General features: G+C 38.4%; 1 protein-coding gene across 1 annotated transcript in view; it reads left to right on the top strand.

Moving 5' to 3' along the window:
• SCAPER (S-phase cyclin A associated protein in the ER) overlaps window positions 1-25,068 on the top strand; it is a 519,522-nt gene that overhangs the window by 40,855 nt on the left and 453,599 nt on the right. The window lies entirely within an intron of this gene.

Here is a 25,068-nt window from a genome sequence, read left to right as displayed (position 1 = left end):
ATTCTTTCTTGATTAAAACTCTTCACAATGTAGGGACAGAGGGAATATACCTCAACGTTGCAAAGGCCATATATTAAAAGCCCACAGCAAATATCATACTCAATGGGGAAAAACTAAGAGCTTTTCCTCTGAGGTCAAGAACCCAGCAGGGATTTCCACTATGACCACTTTTTTTTTTTTTTAATTTTTTTTTTTAAGATTTTATTTATTTATTTGACAGAGAGAAATCACAAGTAGATGGAGAGGCAGGCAGAGAGAGAGAGAGAGGGAAGCAGGCTCCCTGCTGAGCAGAGAGCCGGATGCGCGACTCAATCCCAGGATCCCAAGATCATGAGCTGAAGTCAGTGGCTTAACCCACTGAGCCACCCAGACGCCCCCCCCCCCCTTTTTTTAAGATTTTATTTATTTATTTGACAGAAATTACAAGTACACTGAGAGGCAGGCAGAGAGAGAGAGAGAGAGAGAGAAGGAAGCAGGCTCCCTGCTGAGCAGAGAGCCCGACGCGGGACTCGATCCCAGGGCCCTGAGATCATGACCTGAGCCGAAGGCAGCGGCTTAACCCACTGAGCCACCCAGTTGTTGTTGTTCAACATAGTACTAGAAGTCTTAGCCCCAGCAATCAGACAACAAAAAGAAATAAAACACATCCGAATCAGCAAAGAAGTCGTCAAACGCTTATTCTTTGCAGATGATGTGATAATCTGTGGAAAGCCTGAAAGACTCAATCCCCAAATTGCTAGAACTCATACAGGAAATCAGCAACGTGGCAGGATATAAAATAAGTGCACAGAAGTCAGTTGCATTCCTTTACACTAGCAATGAGACAGAAGAAAGAGAAGTTAAACAGTCCCATTTACAGTTTCACCCAAAACCATAACGTGCCTAGGAATAAACCTAACCGGAGAGGCAAAGGATCTGTACTCAGAAAACTATGGAACACTCATGAAAGAAATTGAGGAAGACACAAAAAAAGGAAAAACGTGCCATGCTCATGGACAGAAGAATATTGTGAAAATGTCTGTGCTACCTAGAGCAGTATATGTATTCAATCCCTATCAAAATACTATCAACTTTTTTTCTCTACAGAGCTGGAACAAATAATCCTAAAAGACCCCAAGTAGCCAAAGCAATCCTGAAAAAGAAAACCAAAGCTGGTGGCATCACAATTCCAGACTTCAAGCTCTATTACAAAGCTCTAATCATCAAACTAGTATGGTACTGATAACACAGATGCATAGATCAGTGTAACAGAATAGAGAACCCAGAAATGGACCCTCAACTCTATGATCTTGGACAAATCAAGAAAGAAGAAATGGAGAAAAGACAGTCTCTTCAACAAATGGTGTTGGGAAAATTGGACAGCCACATGCAAAAGAATGAAACTGGACCATTTCCTTACACCATACACAAAAATAGACTAAAAAATGGAGGATGAAAGACCTAAATGTGAGACAGGAATCCATCAGAATCCTAGAGAATACATGCAGCAACCTCTTTGACCTTGGCCACAGAAACTTCTTGTTAGACAAGTGTCCAAAGGGAAGGGAAAAAGGCCATGAACTATTGGGACTTCATTAAGATAAAAAGCTTTTGCACAGCAAAGGAAACAGTTGACAAAAACAAAAGATAACCAACAGAATGGGAGAAGATATTTGCATATGACCTATCAGATAAAGGGCTCATATCCAAAATCTGTAAAGAAGTTACTGAGCTCAACACCCCCCCAAAACAAATAATCCAATCAAGAAATGGGCAGAAAGCGTGAAAAGATGTTTCTCCAAGGAAGACATATGAATGACCAACATACACATGAAAAATGCTCTCTACCACTCAGCATCAGGAAAATACAAATCAAAACCACAGTGAGATACCACCTCACACCAGTCAGAATGGCTAAAGTTAACAGGTCAGGAAATAACAAATGTTGGTGAGGATGGAGAGAAAGGGGAGCCCTCTTATAGTGTTGGTGGGAATGCAAGCTGGTGCAGGCATCCTGGAAAACAGTATGGAGGTTTCTCAAAAGTTGAAAATAGAGCTACCTTAATTGCACTACTGGGTATTTACCCCAAAGATATAAATGTAGTGATTCGAAGGGGCACCTGAGCAGCAATGTTTATAGCAGGAATATCCACAGTAGCCAAACTATGAAAAGAGCCCGGATGTCCATTGACAGATGAATGGATAAAGAAGATGGGTTGTGTGTGTGTGTGTGTGTGTGTATACATATATATGTATATGTATATATATAATGGATATGTGTACACACATATACAGATACACACACACACAATGGAATACTACTCAGTCATCAAAAAAATGAAATCATGGGGTGCCTGGGTGGCTTAGTCAGTTGAACATCTCCCTTTGGCTTGGGTCATGGTCCCAGGGTCCTGGGATTGAGCCTCACATCAGCAGGGAGTCTCCTTTTGCAGACTCTCTGCTTGCTGCTCCCCTTGCTTGTGCTTTCTCTCTCTGTGAAATAAATAAAATCTAAAAAAAATCATGCCATTTGTAACAATGTGCATGGAACTAGAGGATATTATGCTAAGTGAAATAAGTCAATCAGAGAAAGACAATTATATGATCTCAGTCCTATGTGGAATTTAAGAAATGAAACAGAAAATGAAGAAGAAAGGATAAAATAATTAAGACAATACCAGGGAGGGAGACAAACCGTAGGAGACTCTTAATCATTGGAAACAAACTGGGGCTTGCTGGAGGGGAGAAGGGTGGGGGGTGGAGTAACTGGGTGATGGACACATGATGGAATGAGCAATGGGTATTATATAAGACTGATGAATTAGGGCGCCTGGGTGGCTCAGTGGGTTAAAGCCTCTGCTTTCGGCTCAGGTCATGATCCCAGAGTCCTGGGACCTAGCCCTGCATTGGGCTCTCTGCTCAGCAGGGAGCCTGCTTCCCTTCCTCTCTCTCTGCCTGCCTCTCTGCCTACTTGTGATCTCTGTCTGTGAAATAAATAAATAAATAAATGAATGAATCTTAAAAAAAAAATAAGGCTGATGAATCACTGACCTGTATCTCTGAAACTATTAATATATGTTAATTAATTGAATTTAAATGGACAAAATCTCATAAAAAAAGAGAAAGGTATGACATGCAATAAAAAGAGAGTGATATCACATAACTGTGAAGACTGTGACACAACAAACATATATATACTCTCATTGTTTCACACAGTCATTTAACATCTATTCACTGAGCATTTAATATGTTCCAGTTTCAGTACCAAGAATTGATGACAGAAGGATACAAAACAGTGGCGCTTTGGGGCACCTGGGTGGCTCAGTGGGTTAAAGCCTCTTCCTTCGGCTCAGATCATGATCTCAGGGTCCTGGGATCTAGCCCTGCATTGGTCTCTCTGCTCAGCAGGGAGCCTGCTTCCTCCCTCTCTCTCTGCCTGCCTCTCTGCCTACTTGTGATCTCTGACAGATAAATAAATAAAATCTAAAAACAACAACAAAACCCCGCCCAAAACCAAAACCCAATGGAGCTTTAACTAGACAGAGAGCTCAGTGTCTAACAGAGACAGATATAAAACTAAAAATACATGGGGTGTCTGGGTGGCTCAGTGGGTTAAGCCACTGCCTACGGCTCAGGTCATGATCTCAGGGATATTTCAAATACTTGGTACGCATTTTGCCTCCATCGTCTGTCAGATACTTAGATATTTTGAAGTCTTTCACTACTATTGCAATTTCTTCAACATCTCTCTTAATTTCTAAGAATTTTTGTTACACATTTTGCTGTCTTATTATTACTTGTGTAAAGGATTATAAGAGGTTAACTTTCATTATAAGTTTAACATTTTCTCGGTATAAAAATGATCCCATTGTGCAGTTTAATGTTTTTCTTCGTGATTTCTGTTTTGTGTGATATTAATATTATAATTTTTTGTTGTTGTTTGCTCAATTTGCCCGTTACCCTTTAGCTCAGGTATTGAAATTTGCCACAGAGAACAGAGAACATGAGATTTTCCATGGAGATAGCAGGTTAAGAGTTCACCTGTTCTTTAATAGGAGTAGGCTTTTTTTACCTCACCATTGTCTAACATCCATCACCACACATAGTCAAAAATTTTTTTTGTTTTGTTTTTATGATGAGAGCTTTTAAGAGCTACTGTCTTGGGAACTTTTAAATATGTAATATAGTATTATTAACTATAGTCATTATGCTGTACATTAATCCCAGGACTTAATTTTTTTGTAACAGGAAGTTTGCTCCTTTTTAAAGAAGATTTTATTCACTCATTCATTCATTCACTAACTCATTTATTAGTGAGCGCTCACGTGCCTGAGTGAGGGAGGAATGGCAGGGGAAAGAGTTGGAGGAGGAGGAAAAAACCTCAAGCAGATTCTGTGCTGAGTGAGGGGCTCAGTCTTATGACCCTGAGATCATGACCGAAGCCAAAACCAAGAGTCGGGTGTTTAACCCACTGAGCCACTCATGTGCCCTGGCAAGTTTTTTTTTTTAAATTTTTTATTTTTTAGAAACATATAATATATTTTTATCCCCAGGGGTACAGGTCTGTGAATCACCAGGTTTACACACTTCCCAGCACTCACCAAAGCACATACCTTCCCCAATGTCCATAACCCCACCCCCTTTCTCCCAACCCCCCTCCCCCCAGCAACCCTCAGTTTGTTTTGTGAGATTAAGAGTCACTTATGGTTTGTCTCCTTCCCAATCCCATGTTGTTTCATTTATTCTTCTCCTACCCCCTTAAGCCCCCATGTTGCATCACCACTTCCTCATATCAGGGAGATCATATGATAGTTGTCTTTCTCTGCTTGACTTATTTCGCTAAGCATGATACTCTCTAGTTCCATCCACGTTGTCGCAAATGGCAAGATTTCATTTCTTTTGATGGCTGCATAGTATTCCATTGTGTATATATTACCACATTCTTTATCCATTCATCTGTTGATGGACATCTAGGTTCTTTCCATAGTTTGGCTATTGTGGACATTGCTGCTATAAACATTTGGGTGCATGTGCCCCTTCAGATCACTACGTTAGTATCTTTAGGGTAAATACCCAGTAGTGCAATTGCTGGGTCATAGGGCAGTTCTATTTTCAACATTTTGAGGAACCTCCATGCTGTTTTCCAGAGTGGTTGCACCAGCCTGCATTCCCACCAACAGTGTAGGAGGGTTCCCCTTCCTCTGCATCCTCGCCACCATCTGTCATTTCCTGACCTGTTAATTTTAGCCATTCTGACTGGTGTGAGGTGATATCTCATTGTGGTTTTGATTTGTATTTCCCTGATGCCAAGTGATATGGAGCACTTTTTCATGTGTCTGTTGGCCATATGGATGTCTTTTTTGCAGAAATGTCTGTTCATGTCCTCTGCCCATTTCTTGATTGGATTATTCTTTGGGTGTTGAGTTTGCTAAGTTCTTTATAGATTTTGGACACTAGTCCTTTATCTGATATGTCGTTTGCAAATATCTTCTCCCATTCTGTCAGTTGTCTTTTGGCTTTGTTAAGTGTTTCCTTTGCTGTGCAAAAGCTTTTGATCTTGAAAAAATCCCAATAGTTCATTTTTGCCCCTGCTTCCCTTGCCTTTGGTGATGTTCCTAGGAAGATGTTGCTGCGGCTGAGGTTGAAGAGGTTGCTGCCTGTGTTCTCCTCAAGGATTTTGATGGATTCCTTTCTCACATTGAGGTCCTTCATCCATTTTGAGTCTATTTTCGTGTGTGGTGTAAGGAAATCGTCCAATTTCATTTTTCTGCATGTGGCTGTCCAATTTTCCCAACACCATTTATTGAAGAGGCTGTCTTTTTTCCATTGGAAATTCTTTCCTGCTTTGTCGAAGATTAGTTGACCATAGAGATGAGGGTCTATTTCTGGGCTTTCTATTCTGTTCCATTGATCTATGTGTCTGTTTTTGTGCTAGTACCATGCTGCCTTGATGATGACAGCTTTGTAATAGAGCTGAAGTCCGGAATTATGATGCCACCAACTTTGACTTTCTTTTTCAATATTCCTTTGGCTATTCGAGGTCTTTTCTGGTTCCATATAAATTTTAGGATTATTTGTTCCATTTCTTTGAAAAAGATGGATGGTACTTTGATAGGAATTACATTAAATGTGTAGATTGCTTTAGGTAGCAAAGACATTTTCACAATATTTATTCTTCCAATCCAGGAGCATTGAACATTTTTCCATTTCTTTGTGTCTTCCTCATTTTCTTTCATGAGTACTTTATAGTTTTCTGAGTATAGATTCTGTGCCTCTTTGGTTAGGTTTATTCCTAGGTATCTTATGGTTTGGGGTGCAATTGTAAATGGGATTGGCTCCTTAATTTCTCTTTCTTCTCTCTTGTGGTTGGTGTAGAGAATGCAATTCCTTTCTGTGCATTGATTTTATATCCTGACACTGTACTGAATTCCTGTACAAGTTCTAGCAGTTTTGGAGTGGAGCCTTTTGGGTTTTCCATGTATAGTTAGTATCATATCATCTGCAAAGAGTGATAGTTTGATTTCTTTGCCGATTTGGATGCCTTTAATTTCCTTTTGTTGTCTGATTGCTGAGGCTAGGACTTCTAGTACTATGTTGAATAGCAGTGGTGATAATGGACATCGCTGCCATGTTCATGACCTTAGCGGAAAAGTTTTCAGTTTTTCTCCATTGAGAATGATATTTGCAGTGGGTTTTTCATAGATGGCTTTGATAATATTGAGGTATGTGCCCTCTATCCCTACACTTTGAAGAGTTTTGATCAGAAAGGGATGCTGCACTTTGTCAAATGCTTTTTCAGCATCTATTGAGAGTATCATATGGTTCTTGTTCTTTCTTTTATTGATGTGTTGTATCACATTGACTGATTTGCTGATGTTGAACCAACCTTGCAGCCCTGGAATAAATCCCACTTGGTCGTGGTGAATAATCCTTTTAATGTACTGTTGAATCCTATTGGCTAGTATTTTGTTGAGTATTTTTGCATCTGTGTTCATCAAGGATATTGGTCTATAGCTCTCTTTTTTGATGGGATCCTTGTCTGGTTTTGGGATCAAGGTGATGCTGGCCTCATAAAATGAGTTTGGAAGTTTTCCTTCCATTTCTATTTTTTGGACCAGTTTCAGGAGAATAGGAATTAGTTCTTCTTTAAATGTTTGGTAGAATTCTCCCGGGAAGCCGTCTGGCCCCGGGCTTTTGTTTGTTTGGAGATTTTTAATGACTGTTTCAATTTTCTTACTGGTTATGGGTCTGTTCAGGCTTTCTAATTCTTCCTGGTTGAGTTGTAGTAGTTTATATGTTTCTAGGAATGCATCCATTTCTTCCAGATTGTCAAATTTGTTGGCGTAGAGTTGCTCATAGTATGTTCTTATAATAGTTTGTATTTCTTTGGTGTTAGTTGTGATCTCTCCTCTTTCATTCATAATTTTATTTATTTGGGTCCTTTCTCTTTTCTTTTTGATAAGTCGGGCCAGGGGTTTATCAATTTTATTAATTCTTTCAAAGAACCAGCTCCTAGTTTCGTTGATTTGTTCTATTGTTTTTTTGGTTTCTATTTCATTGATTTCTGCTCTGATCTTTATGATTTCTCTTCTCGTGCTGGGCTTAGGTTTTCTTTCTTGTTCTTTCTCCAGCTCCTTTAGGTGTAGGGTTAGGTTGTGTACCTGAGACCTTTCTTGTTTCTTGAGAAAAGCTTGTACCTCTATATATTTTCCTCTCAGGACTGCCTTTGATGTGTCCAACAGATTTTGAACCGTTGTGTTTTCATTATCATTTGTTTCCATGATTTTTTTCAATTCTTCTTTAATTTCCTGGTTGACCCATTCATTCTTTAGAAGGATGCTGTTTAGTTTCCATGTAGTTGGATTCTTTCCAAACTTCCTCTTGTGGTTGAGTTCTAGCTTTAGAGCATTGTGGTCTGAAAATATGCAGGGTATGATCCCAATATTTTGATACCGGTTGAGTCCTGATTTAGGACCGAGGATGTGATCTATTCTGGAGAATGTTCCATGTGCACTAGAGAAGAATGTGTATTCTGTTGCTTTCGGATGAGATGTTCTGAATGTATCTGTGATGTCTATCTGGTCCAGTGTGTCATTTAAGGCCATTATTTCCTTGCTGATCTTTTGCTTGGATGATCTGTCCATTTCAGTGAGGGGAGTGTTAAAGTCCCCTACTAGTATTGTATTCTTGTTGATGTGTTTCTTTGATTTTGTTATTAATTGGTTTATATAGTTGACTGCTCCCACGTTGGGGGCATAGATATTTAAAATTGTTAGATCTTGTTGGACAGACCCTTTGAGTATGATATAGTGTCCTTCCTCATCTCTTATTATAGTCTTTGACTTAATATCTTATTGATCTGATATAAGGATTGCTACTCCTGCTTTCTTCTGATGTCCATTTGCATGGTATATTCTTTCCACCCCCTCACTTTAAATCTGGACATGTCTTTGGGCTTAAAATGAGTTTCTTGTATGCAACATATAGATGTTTTTTTTTTATCCATTCTGATACCCTGTGTCTTTTGATTGGGGCATTTAGCCCATTAACATTCAGGGTAACTATTGAGAGATATGAATTTATTGCCATTGTATTGCCTGTAAGGTGACTGTTATTGTATATTGTCTCTGTTCCTTTCTGATCTACCACTTGTAGGCTCTCTCTTTGCTTAGAGGACCCCTTTCAATATTTCCTGGAGAGCTAGTTTGGTGTTTGCAAGTTCTTTCAGTTTTTGTTTGTCCTGGAAGCTTTTAATCTCTCCTTCTATTTTCAATGATAGCCTAGCTGGATATAGTATTCTTGCCTGCATGTTTTTCTCATTTATTGCTCTTTCTGGCCTGCCAGGTCTCTGTGGATAAGTCTGCTGCCAATCTAATATTTTTACCATTGTATATTACAGACTTCTTTTCTTGGGCTGCTTTCAGGATTTTCTCTTTGTCACTAAGACTTGTAAATTTTACTATTAGGTGACGGGGTGTGGGCCTATTCTTATTGTTTTTGAGGGGCATTCTCTGAGCCTCCTGAATTTTGATGCTTGTTCCCTTTGCCATATTGGGGAGATTTCCCCCAATAATTCTCTCCAGTATACCTTCTCCCCTCTCTCTTTCTTCTTCTTCTGGAATCCCAATTATTCTAATGTTGTTTCATCTTATGGTGTCACTTAGCTCTCGAATTCTCCACTTGTGGTCCAGTAGCTATTTGTCCCTCTTTTGCTCAGCTTCTTTATTCTCTGTCATTTGGTCTTCTATATCACTAATTCTTTCTTCTGCCTCATTTATCCTAGCAGTGAGAGCCTCCATTTTTGATTGCACCTCATGAATAGCTTTTTTTATTTCAACTTGGTTAGATTTTAGTTCTTTTATTTCTCCAGAAAGGGCTTTTATATCTCCCGAGAGGGTTTCTCTCATATCTTCCATGCCTTTTTCATTTCTGGCTAGAAACTTGAGAATTGTCATTCTGAACTCTAGATCTGACATATTATCAATGTCTGTATTGATTAGGTCCCTAGCCTTTGGTACTGCCTCTTGTTCTTTTTTTTGTGGTGAATTTTTCTGCCTTGTCATTTTGTCCAGATAAGAGTATATGAAGGAGCAAGTAAAATACTAAAAGGGTGTAGTGATTCTCAAGTGCCTTTGCCCCTGGCACAACCCCAGGAAAATATGCTTTAACCAAATCAGAAGAGATCCCAAATCGTGAGGGGGGAGAAAAGGGATAAAAAGAGGTTCAGAAAGAAAGAAAGAAAAAAAAAATTAAAAAAAGAAAACGAATAAAGAAAAGTATAAAAGAGAAAAAAATACATATTCGATAAACTAGTTAAAAAATCTTAAAAAAGAAAAGGGTAAAAGTTAGAAAAATTTTTAGCAGAAGAAGAGAAAAAAAATGAAAAAGAAAAAAAAATTAAATTAAGTGCAAGACTAAAGAATCATAGGGAGAAAGCCATGAGTTCTGTGCTTTGCTTTCTCCTCCTCTGGAATTCTGCTGCTCTCCTTGGTATTGAAACTGCACTCCTTGGTAGGTGAACTTGGTCTTGGCCCGATTTCTTGTTGATCTTCTGGGGGAGGGGCCTGTTGTAGTGATTCTCAAGTGCCTTTGCCCCAGGCAGAATTGTACCGCCCTTACCAGGGGCTAGGCTAAGTAATCCGCTCGGTTTGTTTTCAGGAGCTTTTGTTCCCTGAGCTCTTTCTGTAGAGTTCTGGAGGATGGGAATACAAATGGCGGCCTCCTGGTCTCCGGCCCGGAGGAGCCGAGAGCTTGGGGCCCCACTCCTCAGTGCGCCCTCAGAGAACAGCTCCCAGTTACTCCCGTCTGCCTGACCTCCGGCCGTGCTCCGAGCTCACCAAGCCTGTGACTGGTTCAAGATAACCCTAAGCTGTGAGCTCACTGTCTGCTCTGTCTCTGTAGCCAGCTTCCCCGTTCTAATACCTGTAAGCTCTGCGACACTCAGACACCCCCATCCTTCTGTGACCCCATGGGACCTGAGGCCACGCTGACCCGCGTGGGCTTCACCCCGGTTTAGCCTCAGAGCGATGTCCCTTGGTGGAACAGACTTTTAAAAGTCCTGATTTTGTGCTCCGTTGCTCCGCTGCTTGCCAGTAGCCAGCCCCTCCCTCCGGGGTCTCTCTTCCCGTCGCTTTGGATTCACTTTTCTGCCAGTCCTACCTTTCAGAAAGTGGTTGTTTTTCTGTTTCTAGAATTGCTGTTCTTCTCTTCGACCTGCTGATGGATTTGTAGTTGTTTGCAATCTTTAGATAAGCTATCTGGCTGATCGCCTTCTAGCTGAAGTAGTCTCAGCCTGCTACTTCTCTGCCATCTTAACTCCTCCCTGTCCTGGGAAGTTTGTACCTTTGGACACTTTCACCCATTGTGCCTACTCCCACCCCATTAATAATTGTCCTTTTCCTTATCTGTATCTGTTCTTCTGAGTCTTATTCTAGATATTTCTTCTTTTTTGTGTTTCATTCATTTTAGGCTTACAATAAAATTTTGCTGTCTGATTGATTAAATAATTAATTTCTCTTATGTTTATAAGTTTACAAAATAGTTTGTGATTCAGTATTAAAGTTGTAGCGATAGATGAGTTTCATTTTAGTCTATTTAACATGACACTTAATTGATGATTTCCTCGTTGACAAATCTTTGTTTCTCATACCTTGTTCTCATATAATCAGTAGAGCATAGATTATTTTTCTTTTGGTTATTTGGGAGAACTTAATAACTGGATTGTACAATTACCATGTCATAACTATTACTGGGGTTAGTTATACCCAAGTTATGAGCCTAGTTCTTAGGAGTAAGCCTCATACCATTTTATACCCTACTTTATTAATTGATTAATTTGTAAGTATGTTTTTAAAAATGTCATATTAATTTCAGGTGCACAATAGAGTAATTAAGCAGTTCCTTACATCACCTGGTGCTCATCTTGACAAGTATCCTCCTTAATCCTCATCACCTATATAACCCAACCCCCATTTCTTCCCCTCTGGTGACCATCACTTCTCTATAATTAAGAATCTGTTTCTTGGTTTCTCATTTTTTTGCCATTATTCTTCTGTTTTATTTCTAAAATTCCACATATTAGTGAAATCATGGGGCATTCGTCTTTCTCTGACTTATTTCACTTAGCATTATATTCTCTAGGTCCATCTATGTCATTGCAAATGGCAAGATTTTATCCTTTTTATAGCTGAATAGTATTCCTTTTTATGTATATACCACATCTTTTTTATCCATTCAACTGATGGGATGCTTGGCGGGGGGGCTTCCACATCTTGGTTGTTGTAATTAATGCTGCTATAAACATAGTATTGCCTGTATGCCATTGAAATAGTGTTTTTTTATTCTTTGGGTAAAGACCCAATGTTTGATTGCTGGATGGTAGGATAGTTCTATTTTTAACTTTTTGAGGAACCTCCATAGTGTCTTCCACAATGGCTGCAGCAGTTTGCATTCCTACCAACAGAGTAAGAGGGTTCCTTTTTCTCCACATCCTTGCCAACACCTGTTGTTTCCTGTGTTGTTGATTTTAGCTGTTATGACAGGTGTGAGGTGATACTTCATTGTAGTTTCGATTTGCATTTCCCTGGTGGTAAGTGATGGTGAACATCTTTTCATGTATGTGTTGACCATCTCTATGTCTTCTTTGGAGAAATGTCTGTTCGTGTCTTCTGGATTTTTTTGTTTTCTGGTTGTAGTAGAGGTTCTTTATGTATTTTGGAAATTAGCCCTTTATTGATTTTGTCATTCACCATTATCTTCTCCCATTCCACAGGTTGCCTTTTAGTTTTATTGATTGTTTCCTTTGCTCTGCAGAAGCTTTATACTTTGATGTAGTCTCAGTAGCTTATTTTTGCTTTTGTTTCCTTTGCTTCAGGAGATCTATCTAGAAAAAAAATGCTATGGCCTGTATCAAAGAGGTTACTGCCTGTAGTAACCTCTTTATGTTTTCAGGTCTCATGTTTTAGACCTTAATTCATTTTTTAAAAAAGATTTTATTTATTTATTTGACAGACAGAGATCACAAGTAGGCAGAGACACAGGCAGAGAGAGAGAGGAAGCAGGTTCCCTGCCACGTAGAGAGCCTGATGCGGGGCTCAATCCCAGGACCCTGAGACCACGACCAGAGCCGAAGGCAGAGGCTTTAACCCACTGAGTCACCCAGGTGCCCCACTTTAATTCATTTTTTAATTTACTTTTGTTTATGGTATAAGACAGTGGTCCAGTTTTCCTAAAATTTGTTTGAAGGGACTGTCCTTTTCCCCTTGGACATTCTTTCCCCCTTTTTCGAAGATCAATTGACCATATAGTTGTGGGTTTATTTCTGGGTTTTTTGTTCTATTCCATTGATCTTGTGTCTGTTTTTGTGCCAGGACCATACTGTTTTGATTACTACAACTTTGTAACATAACCTGATGTCCAGAATTGTGATACCTCCAGCTTTGCTTTTTGTTGTTGTTGTTGTTATTGTTTTATTTATTTCTTGTTTGTTTTGTTTTGTTTTGAGAGCAAGAGAGTGCATGTATGGTGGGGAGGGAGTGGGCCAAATTGGGAGAAAGAGAATTCCAAGCAGGCTCCACACCCAGTATAGAACTTGATGCTGGGTTTGATTTTACCACCTTGAGATGATGACCTGAGCTGAAATCAGAATTTGGATGCTTTACCAACCCACTGAACCACCCAGGCACCTCTTTGCTTTTCTTTTTCAAGATTGCTTTGGCTATTCGGTGTCTTTTGTGGTTCTGTACAAATACTTAGAATTGTTCTAGTTCTATGAAAAATGCTGTTGGTGTTTTAATAGGGATTGCATTAAATATGTAGATTTCTTTGGCTAGTAGAGACGTTTTTAACGGTATTTGTTCTTCCAGCGCATGAGCATAGGATCTTCAGTATCTTTTGTTATTGTTTTATAGTGTTCAGAGTACAGTTCTTTCACCTCTTTTGTTAGGTTTATTCCTAGGTATGTTGCTAATTTTGGTACAATTGTAAATAGGATTGTTTTCTTAATTTCTCTTTCTGCTGCTTCATTATTGGTGTATAGAAATACAACAGATTTCTGTACATTGATTTTGTATTCTTTAGCTTTACTGAATTCATTTATCAGTTCAAACAGTTTTTTGGTGGAGTCTTTCAGGTTTTGTTTATATAGTGTCATGTCATGAGCAAATAGTTAAAGTTTGACCTCTTCTTACCAAAGCAGATGCCTTTTATTTTTTCTGTTGTCTGACTGTGGTGGCTAGGACTTTTCCAGGATTATGTTGAATAAATATGGTGAGAGTAGGCATCCTTGTTTTGTTCCTCACCTTAGGGGAAAAGTGCTTAGTTTTTCCCCACTGAGGATGGTGTTAGCTGTGGGTTTTTCATATATGACTTTTATTCTGTTGAGGTATATTCCCTCTAACCAATTTTGTTGAGGATTTTTATCAATAATGGATGTTGTACTTTGTTAAATGCTTTTTCTGCATTTATTGAAATGTACATATGGTTGTTATCCTTTCTCTTACTGATGTGATGATGTGTCACATTGTTTGATTTGCAAATATTGAACACCCTTACAACCCAGGAATAAATCCCACTCGATTGTGGTGAATTATGTTTTTAATGTATTTTTGAATTTGGTTTGCTAGTATTTTATTGAGGACTTTTGCATCTGTGTTCATCAGGAATATTGGCCTGTAGTCCTTTTTTTAAGTGGTGTTTTATCCGGTTTTGGTATCAGGGTAATGCTGGTCTTACACAATAAACTTGGAAACTTTGTTTCCCTTTCTTTTTTTGGAATGGTTTGAGAAGAATAGGTTTTAGCTTTTCTTTAAATGTTTGGTAGGATTCGCCTATATAGCAATCTGGTCTTGGACTTTTTTTTTTTTTTTTAAAGATTTTATTTATTTATTTCACAGACAGAGATCACAAGTAGGCAGAGAGGCTGGCAGAGAGAGAGGGTGGGGGGAAGCAGGCTCCCTGCTGAGCAGAGAGCCCGATGCAAGGGGGCTTGATCCCAGGACCCTGAGATCATGACCTGAGCCGAAGGCAGAGGCTTTAAGCGACTGAGCCACCAAGGTGCCCCATAGTCTTAGACTTCTGTTTGTGGGAATGTTTGTTTATTTTTCTTACTGATTTAATTTCTTTCCAGGTTATCCATCTGTTCACATTTTCTGTTTATTCTTGTTTCAGTTTTGGTAGGTTATATGTTTCTAGGAATTTATCCATTTCTTATAGGTTGTCCAATTTGTTGGCGTATAGTTTTTCATAATACTGTCTTAAAATTGTTTGTATTTCTATGGTGTTGGTTGTTATTTCTCCTTTTGCATTGGTGATTTTATTTATTTTAGTCCTTTCTTGTTTTTTCTCGGTAAGCCTGGTTAGAAGTTTATTAACTTTATTGATCTTTTCAAAGAACCAGCTCCTGGTTTCACTGATCTGTTCAATTTTTTTTTCTTAGTTTCTCTGTCATTTATTTCTACTCTAGTCTTTATTATTTCCTTCCTTGTACTGGTTTTGGATTTTGTTGGCTCTTTTTCTAGCTTCTTTAGGTGTAAGTTTAGATTTTTTTGAAAAATTTCTTTCTTCTTGAGATAGGCCTGTATTGCTATAAACATGCCCTTTAGAACTGCTTTTGCTGCATCCCAGAGGTTTTGCACTGTTGTGTTTTCATTTTCACTTGTTAACATGTAGTCTTTTATTTCTTCTTTTATTTGCCAACCAGCATGTTATTAAGCCTTCATGTATTTGTGTTCTTTCCAGATTTTTTCTTGTGGTCGACTTCTAGTTTCTTAGTGTTGTGGTCAGAAAAGGTGCATGTCCTGACTTCGATATTCTTGAATTTGTTGAAGCTAGTTTTGTGAGCTCTAATCTATTCTAGAGAATGTTCCATGTGCACTTGAAAACAATGTATATTCTGCTATTTTAGGATATACTGTTCTGAATAGATCTGTTAAATCCATCTGATCCACTTTGTCATTCAAAGCTATGTTTCATTGTTGATTTTCTGTTTAGGTGGTCTGTCCATTGATGTAAGTTGGTTTTAAATTTTCTATTATTATTGTATTGTTATCTATTAGTTCCTTTATGTTTGTTAGTAACTGTTTTATGTATTTGAGTGCTCCTATGTTGGATGCATAAGTATTTACAGTTATTATATCTTCTTTTGGATTGTGCCCTTTATTATATCGTCTCTTCTTACAGTCTGTTTTAAAGTCTGTTTTTTCCAAAATAAGTATTGCAACCTTGGCTTTCTTTTGACAACCATTTGTATCATAGATGTTTCTCTGTCCCTTCACTTTTAATCTGTAGGTGTCTTTAGGTCTAAAATAAATCTCCTATAGGCAACATATAAGTGGGTCTTGTTTTTCTATGCATTCTGCCACCCTGTGTCTTTTGATTGGAGCATTTAGTCCACTTTCATTCAAACTAAGTATTGATAGATATATATTTCTACTCTATGACTTGTTTTTATGGATGTTTCTGCAGAGTTTCTCTGATCCAGTCTTGTCTTTCTCTCTTTTATGTTTTGTTGATTTTCTTTAGTGATATATTAGGATTTCTTCTCTTTTTTTTTTTTTTTAAAGATTTTATTTATTTATTTGACAGAGAGAGATCACAAGTAGGCAGAGAGAGAGAGGAGGAAGCAGGCTCCCTGCTGAGCAGAGAGCCCGATGTGGGACTCGATCCCAGGACCTGGAGATCATGACCTGAGCCGAAGGCAGCGGCCCAACCCACTGAGCCACCCAGGCGCCCCCAGGATTTCTTCTCTTTGTTCTTTGCATATTTATTAGTGTTTTTTGACATATGATTACCATTAGGTTTGTATTATGGTTTATAGTTTGTATTGAGTTGATGGTCATTTAAGTTTGAACCCATTCTTTTCTCCTTTCCTCCTGTTTTAGATATGTTATTGATTTTATATCTTTTTCTTTTCCAAGGTCCTTGGCTGATTTTTTTTACAGAAATAGTCATTTTCACTGCTTTTTTAAAAAAAAATTACAGTATTTATTTATTTATTAAAAGAGATTTTATTCATTCATTTGACATAGAGAGCGATAGAAACTGTGAGTGCACAAGCAGGGTGACCAGAAACCAGAGGGGGAGGGAAAAGCAGACTGCCTACCAAGCAGAGGGCCTGATGCAGGGCTGGATCCCAGGAACCTGTGATCATGACTTATGTGGAAGGCAGATGCTTAACTGACTGAGCCACCCAGGCACCCCTTCACTGCTTTTTTGTTTCCTGAACTTATCTTCTTATTTTTCATTTCTCCTTTCCATTCAGAGTATCCCCTTTGATATTTCTTGCAGGAATGGTTTTAGTGGTCATGAACTCCTTTAGTTTTTGTTTCTCTGGGAAGCTCCATCACTCCTTCTATTCTGAATGATAACCTTGCTCTGGATATTCTTGGCTGTGGACTTTTCCCTTTCAGCACTTTGAGTATATCATGCCACTTTCTTCTGTTGTGCAAAGTTTCTATTGAAAAATCTCCTGCTAGCCTTAAGGATTTTCCCTTGTATATTAATAACTTCTTTTGTCATGCTGCTTTTAAGATTTTTTTCTTTATCACTGTTTTTATAAGTTTAATTACAATATGTCTTGGTGTAGATCTGCTTTTGTTGATTTTGATGGGAGTTCCTTGTGCTTTCAGGATTTGGATATCCCATTTCCTTCTCTAGATTAGGGAGATTTTCAGCTGTTATTTCTTCAAATACATTTTCTGTCCCCTTTTCTCTCTCTCCTTCTGGAACTCCTATAATAATAATGTAATTATCTTTCATGGAGTCACTGAATTCCCAAAGTCTATTCGTTTTATGTAATTCTTTTTTCTTTCTTTTGTTCAGCCTGATTATTTTCCATCACTCTGTCTTCTAGGTAACTAATTTGTTCCTTTGCTTCTTTCACCCTTCTGTTCATTCCATAAAGCTTGTTTCTCATTTCACTTATTGAGCCTTTGTATCTGCTATGTTATTCCTTATCTCTCTGTTTTCCATTCTTTTCTCAAGTCCAGTGAATATCCTTATGATCACTGCTTTAAATTTTCTATTAGACACATTATTACATCTGTTTTGCTTGGATATCTGACTGTGGCCTTGTCCTCTTGTTAAACCTGCATGCCATGCCCAGCTACTATGTAGGTACAAAGCTGTCACATCATGACCATCCAGCAGCAGCACCCACACACACCCCCAGCCACTATCCCTTGCCAAGCCCATACATCAGGTTCACAGCTGCCATCTTGCACCCTCCCAGTCAGCCCAGCCATTTTCGTGCATGCCACACACTCCTGCCCCCTCTGGCCACAGTCTCCAGCTGCCACAGTGTTTCTGGGGATCCAACGTAGGACTAGTGGTATAACACAAATTTTGCTAACACTGCAATCCTCCCAAATTCCTCTGGGGGCATGCTTCCCCAGCTGGCCTGTCTGGGCCCCACTAATAACACGGAGAGCAGGCATAGTCCACAACAGGTAGAAAGTCAGTGTAGACAACTACACTGAAAGGAAAAGTGGCTCAGACACAGGAACAGGATGTAAGCAACACATACAGGATACTCTCCTGAAGTGCCAGATTCTGGTGAAAAAGGCAGGTGTTTTTTTTTTTTTCCTTTATTTTTATTTTGTAACAGTATTCGTTGTTTTTGCATCACACCTAGTGCTCCATGCAATAGGTGCCCTCCTTAATACCCACCACCTGGCTTCCTCAACCTCCCACAAACAAGGCAGGTTTAACAAAATTTGCCCTGAGCCCTGGGCTGAGGCTACAAGTGTCTGTGCAGCCTCACTTCCTATAGGTAGCTCTGTCTTTATGCTAGAAGGTGGGGGAAAAAAATGGCACCTGCCACATACCTTGTTTTCAAAGAAGTACCCTAACACAGTCTGAAACCAGTATTAACAGATCAATCTCCCGTTGGCCCTGGTGTTATATAAACTGCCATTTTTATGTTGTAGTCATACAGGTTGCTGTTTAAAGGTGGCAACCCAGCTTTCTCACCCTCTGAATCAACTGACTTTTAAGCCCCACACTTGAAATTGGACTGATTTTACAAACTCATGGAATTCAGCCCCTTTGGTTTTTTGTTTTGTTTTGTTTTGTTTTTTAAATTCATTCATTTGAGAGGGAAAGCAAGAAAGCACAAGAAAGGGGAGGGGCAAAGGGAGAGGGAGAAGCAGACTCCCTGCTGAGCAAGAAGCTGGGCTCAATCCCAGGACCCCGAGCCCCTTTGGTTTTTCAAGCTATAGGTTATGGAAATAAGTCTTACCCATGTGAGCTCTATGGTGCAAGTGTCCATTTCCTTGCTCTGTGTGTGCAGCTCCCTCCCTCTCTTGGGCAGTTTCCATTTGCCTTTCTGATCTTCCTAACCTTCCAGATGCAGCTTCTTTTTCTGTATTTAGCAGTGGAGTTTGTTCTTCCAGTCTTTTTTTTAAATATTTTATTTGTTTATTTGACAGCTAGAGAGAGAGCACAAGTAAGCAGAGTGGCAGGGAGATGGGGAGAGAGAGAAGCAGGCTCTCTGCTGAGAGCCTGATGCGGGGCTCGATCCCAGGACCCTGGAATCATGACCCGAGCCGAAGGCAGCCACTTAACCAACTGAGCCACCCGGGCGCCCCTGTTCTTCCAGTCTTTGGATAGTTCTCACTTGGATGTAGATGATACCTAGTAGTAAATGTGGGATGGGATGAGCTCAGAGTCCTCCTATTCTGCCATCTTCCCAAGCTCCCTCTCCATTCTTTTACTTTTAAAGTATTTCTTACTGATTTATTTCTGCTAATGAAACTACTGTTCTCCCAGTCATCCATATTTCCTCCTCTTGGTCAGCTACAAAGTTCCTGTCCATTCATCTTTTGCATTTTTTTCTTTTCTAATCACAGACTTCTTCTTTCCTAGTGTCAGTATGTTACATTTTAAAACCCTTATGACTCTGTGGTGAGCTCTTGTCTTGTCTTTTTAGGTATGTCCTCCTCTAGTTCCCCCCTCCTTTATAGTTCTTACCAAGGACATTAATCTTTGTAGAGAACAGTTCTGATTTTATTATTCCCTTGCTATAAAATTTTTATTGGTTCTATCTCCATAGCCTTCTGAGTCCAGAATAGACTCATTGTGTTGGCTTTAAAAATCTACTATATGGTCTTCGTTGACTTTTTTCCAGGCTTGTTATAATCAGTGCTAACCTGCTTGTATACTGTATCATAAAGGGTTCATAGTTTGGGAGAGCTGAATCCTCAGGGTCCAAACCCAAATTTTAGCATTGCCTTAGAATGTGGGAGGCTTTGGGATTTCAACTGGGAACAGTTTACTGAAAATGGATTTAGTGTCTCTCATTTGAAAACTTGGATAATACAATATGGTGAAATAAGCTGTTCTCTGTGACTTCGTTGAATTTGATCTCAAGAGCAGCCACCTGTTGCTTTTAAAGAGAGGAAACTGGGTAAGGATCTTTGAAAGTGGATGTTTGTTCAAGTTGGTTTGGCACAAAAGTAGTGTCTGGAGGTGAAATTCATCTCCACTTTATGTAATTTTGTTTGAATTCATTAGGTGCATAATTGTATTTTGGGGGGCTTTCTGGGCATGCCTTCTATCCATTTCATTTTTAGACATGAATTTTGGGGCACCTGGATGGCTCAGTTGTTAAGTGTCTGCCTTGGGCAGGTGACTGGGAGAACAGTAGTTCCTGGCAATCTCCATTCTTTATTTTAAACAAGAAAGGGTTTATTAACAGAACTTACAAACAGGAGCATATCTTGGGCAGCTGCAAGATTAGTAGGTGTCTAGTCTCTAACCCTACCTCCTATAAGACCTGCTTTTGTACCTCTAGAGTCTCTGAGTACAGTCCTATCTCAAGAGCAGACCATGAATGTTATGCCCCAAGGATGTACTAGAGGGTGTGGTTAAACAAAAGAAAGTGTGGGTGGGGGCATGCTTAAGAAGGCTTCAGGTCACAGAGGGGTCATCATGGCAGATTTGTCCAAGATCTTCGTCTGGTCTGCACACTCTATCCCTCAAATCTGATTCTTATAATTTCAGGAGCCCACCTCTTCTGCACTATTCCCTGAGCTCAGGTCATAATCTTGGGGTTGTGGGATTGAGCACTGCATCGGACTCTGCACTTAGTGTGAGCCTGCTTAATACTCACTCTCCCTCTGACTCCCCTACCCTCCACTTTTACTCTCTAAAATAAATAAATAAATTAAAAAAAATGCTTTTGCTTTTGTCTTCTCTATTGTTTTAACCAGGCCTCATTCCATGGTGCCAGTAATTTGGTCAGTTTTTGATTGTGGCAACATGTTAGACTTCTAGATCCTAAGTCTCTTTCTAACCATGCTTATGGCAAAGCAAAAAGGGATACGTACATATAATGGAGTATTATTCAGCCCTAAAAGAGGACCACATTATTCTTGTAAAGCTAAAATTTTATTCCAGTTAAACAATAACTCGCCATTTCTTCCTCCCCTCAGCTCCTAGCAGTCTCCATTCTACTATTGTCTCTGTTATTTTAACTATTCTAGGTACCTTATGGCTTCAAGCCTGTGTGTAGACTGCCTCATCTTGAATCCTGTTCACTTGCTATAATCCTGTCCATGAATCCTGTCAAGGTTTTGCTCAATCCCTATTTCCTAGTATTCCGACCATGTCTTCCAATAGCAGGTTTCAGCTGTTCTGTCTATTTGCTCTGGCAAATATAAACAATTATGCACCTAATGAATTCAAACAAAATTACATAAAGTGGAGATGAATTTCACCTCCAGACACTACTTTTGTGCTTGAGATCAAATTCAATGAAGTCACAGAGAACAGCTTATTTCACCATATTGTATTATCCAAGTTTTCAAATGAGAGACACTAAATCCATTTTCAGTAAACTGTTCCCAGTTGAAATCCCAAAGCCTCCCACATTCTAAGGCAGTGCTTATCAGACTCGGGCTTCTTGTTGGAATGACTCTTACCACAATTATGTTAGGCAGATACCTCCTTATCTTTTCATGATTCCTAAAAATTTGAATATATTGCACTTATAAAGTAGGATAACAGAATAAAACAAGGCAAGAACACTGAAAAGGTAAACATTGAATTCGTTGAATTCCTAATGTTTACTGAATAATAAGCAAGTTTTGTTTCTTTGGTGAAAACTATTTAAAAGGAATTTACTGGTACCCTTGGACAAATCAGAGTTTGAGCTGATGTTCTTGAGAAACAGAGCAATCTTTAGGAAATTGATTTTCTAAAAGGGCTACAACCCAGGAAAATCCTGTCCTGTGTTTTTAGGCAGGAAGCTTCTTATTTCCTTTTCAGGAGAGGATGAGACAATCATTTGAGTGGGATCTAGGTACACTATCATGCAGTTGCCCTATACCATACCTCTTTTCCTCACTATTTTAAAATATTTAATAGAGGCAAAGTCCTATAAGTGAAGTGCTGCCACTGAGCTCAGAATGACAACATGCATGGTTATAACAGTATCGGAACTAACAATAATTAGCTCTCATATGGCTTATCTCTGCAGTCCTCTTAGTTGTTTTTGTTTTTTTTTTTAAGATTTTATTTATTTGAGAGAGGGAGCGCAAGACTGCGCATACACACTTGAGTGCAAATAAGAGGAGATGGAAAGTGGGAGGCAGAGAGAGGATCTCACAGACTCCCTGCTGAGTCAAGGGCCCAGCATTGGACTCAGTATCACCACCCTGGGATCATGATGTGAGCCTAAACCAAGAGTTGGCTGCTTAATGGACCGAGCCACCCATGTGCCCCCTCTTAATTTTTTTATGCACTAATGTCTCAGGTGAACATTCTCTTCAGCTATTTCAGTTTAGTTGGAATGATATACTTAATGATTATGGGATTGAGGTCTTTATACCAGTTTGCTATTCATTTCATTAGGTGCTAGTGAAAATATGAACTACGTAGCACAATTTATTTATACAAATTATCCTCCCAACAAAAGAATGAATAAATGAAATAGAACAATTTGAGGAGTTTACAGATGTAATTGTTCCTAGTAGGACAAGTTAGACAGATTTCATGGTGATGTATTTGTGTAAAGATTCAGGTATCTTCTATGGTTTTCTTTGTTAATGAGTGTTCACATTGAAATTTGGTCATGATCTGTTTCTTATGTAGAAGTGTTTGGTGGTTTGTGTTTTTAATAAAATTGGAAGCATCTTTAATGAAGACCATGTCATGTGCTTTTTTGTTTCCACCACACTTCAGAGTATATGCAGTAAAAATGTAATAAATTGGTCTTAAATCTAGTCTGTGGTACTCTAGTAGAAATTTACAGGGCCTCCAAAATATGATAGTATTTCTATAATCTTTCCTTGGCAATTAGTTTATTTTTAACATATCATCTTTCTCATTAAACCTAAACTGCGGTGATCTTTCTCAGAGTATTTTTGTTTTAAAATTAAGTTAGTTGCCTCAGAAATAATCTTCTGATAAAGGGTAAAACTTTTTTTTAAATGTATACTTAATTTAATGGATACACTAATACTGACCTTGTAATTCAACAGTATTCACAATAGAGCATGATATTTCTTAAGAGAGTTGAGTTTTAGAAGTATTAAAGAATGAATTTATTAGGATTCTGGGAGATAGAGCAGTTTCCATAAAAGATACAGTTTTTGTTTCCTATTTATAATTAGAGAGTGTTTTCTTCTTGTAAAATGTCACATTTAAAAAATCAAGAAATAGAAACAGACATAACTTTTAATTTAGTTTATCAGAAAAAAGAATTAAAAATGTACATATGATTTGTATTAGAAACAAAAATAACAGAACGTGAAATAGTATCATAAATCATGATACATGAATATGATTTGAGAAATTATATAATCCAGCCCTCTATTTTACCAATAGGAAACTGTAAAAATAAGTGACATATCTGACATTATGTAATGAATTAACAGTAGAGCTATAAGCTAGAACTCAAATGGAGTTATCTTTCAGGCAACAACTGTTCACTGGTTATTTATTATAGCATGTACTGTTTTGGGTGCTATTCATGGACCTGAAAAGCTGTTTCAGGTCAAACACACCAGGTTGATTTAAAAGTCAAAGTTTTATTACAGGTCACTGATAAAATAAAATTATATTAAATTTTTAAAAAGTCAAAGTTTTAAAAAATTTTATTCAAAGACTTTCTTTTAGAAAGAAGTATCTGTGCTACTCCTGTTGTGGGTATTATATTGGGTTATTTATACTTTTCATTGAGGGATTCTGTTTTTTAAATTTTTTTCAATTATTTTCTGCTGTTATTTTGAAATGATAGAAATTTACCAGATAATAAGTGCAACCCAGAACATAGATCTTCTTGGAGCCCAGATCAAAAGATGTACAGCAAAGGTTATCATTCTTTTATATTATTCCTCTGGGTTATGAAAAGAATTTGAGATTTGTTTGCTGAGGAAAGTCTGTTTATGTCTTTTTTTTTTTTTAATGGGGAGGGCATTTTAAGTATTTAAATTAATTTATTTGACAGAGAGAGAGAGAAAGAGCGAGCACAAGCAGGGGTATTTATGACAGGCAGAGGGAGAAGCAGGCTCCCCATTGATCTGGGAGCCTGATGTACTGATGTGGGGCTCAACCCCAGGTCCCCATGATTATGACCTGAGCCAAAGGCAGACACTTACTGACTGAGCCACCCAGGCCCCCCTGTTTATGTCTTTGAAATAAATTTTGCTCTTCCAAATATGGTCACTCAATAGAGGTTAAAATTTTAGAAAACCCTCATGGTATTTTTCTCTTAGGATGTGAGATGCACTATAACAAATAAATGGCATAGGGAAAAAAGTGTTTTTATCCCTTTCAGGTTCAGGAATAGCACTTAGGATTTTTGCCCATTAGTTATTATACTTGGTAGTATTTATAGCAGGAGAGGTGACTGGGCTGTAGGATTGTGGAACAGTTTTTGCATGTGGTATTTGTATTGTCGTTTGCAGGGAAAGTAGTAGATCTCATGGGATAGTAGTTATTTCTGTGTTTCTGCTAAGCTAGTTGTATGACTTTAGAAAATTCACCAAACCTTACTCAACCTTTGTATTTGTAAATGAAGAGTTTGGTCTACAATGAAGGCTGAAGACCTTCAGTCTGAGTATAAGCTTTTAGTTTGGTATAGGGAAAATATTCTGGTAAAAGAAATGCCTTAAGCAGATGTTTAGGTAACTATGCAGGCTTCAGTGGGGAATTTGATTAAATATGTTACTTTGAGCTTTGTAACAAAATATTTTTTAGCATCTTTATTTATTCTTAGCTGCAGTAGGTCTTTTGAGTTTTCTCAGTGGGAAATACCTTAAAAGAAAAGTGTCTTCTCAAGCCAACTTGCAAATAAGTTGAGATAAAAATTAGCTACTGCAGTAAGATATTTGTATCATTACCCAGACAACTGCAAATTTTATTTATCCACAAAAATCCTGGTAAAGATTGAATTATAGAAGAATGGTTCTATTAGCATATTTTCATATATAGGTTTTCATTTATTGAATATGTTTTGTATTTCTTTTTTTTTTTTTAAAGATTTTATTTATTTATTTGACAGAGAGAAATCACAAGTAGACGGAGATGCAGGCAGAGAGAGAGAGAGGGAAGCAGGCTCCCTGCTGAGCAGAGAGCCCGATGCGGGAC

The sequence above is a fragment of the Mustela nigripes genome, chromosome 13, assembly GCF_022355385.1.
Source record: "Mustela nigripes isolate SB6536 chromosome 13, MUSNIG.SB6536, whole genome shotgun sequence".
In the NCBI taxonomy this organism is placed as follows: domain Eukaryota; kingdom Metazoa; phylum Chordata; class Mammalia; order Carnivora; family Mustelidae; genus Mustela; species Mustela nigripes.
The sequence above is the reverse complement of the archived record's forward strand: the minus strand, read 5'-3'. Positions and strand labels throughout refer to the sequence as shown.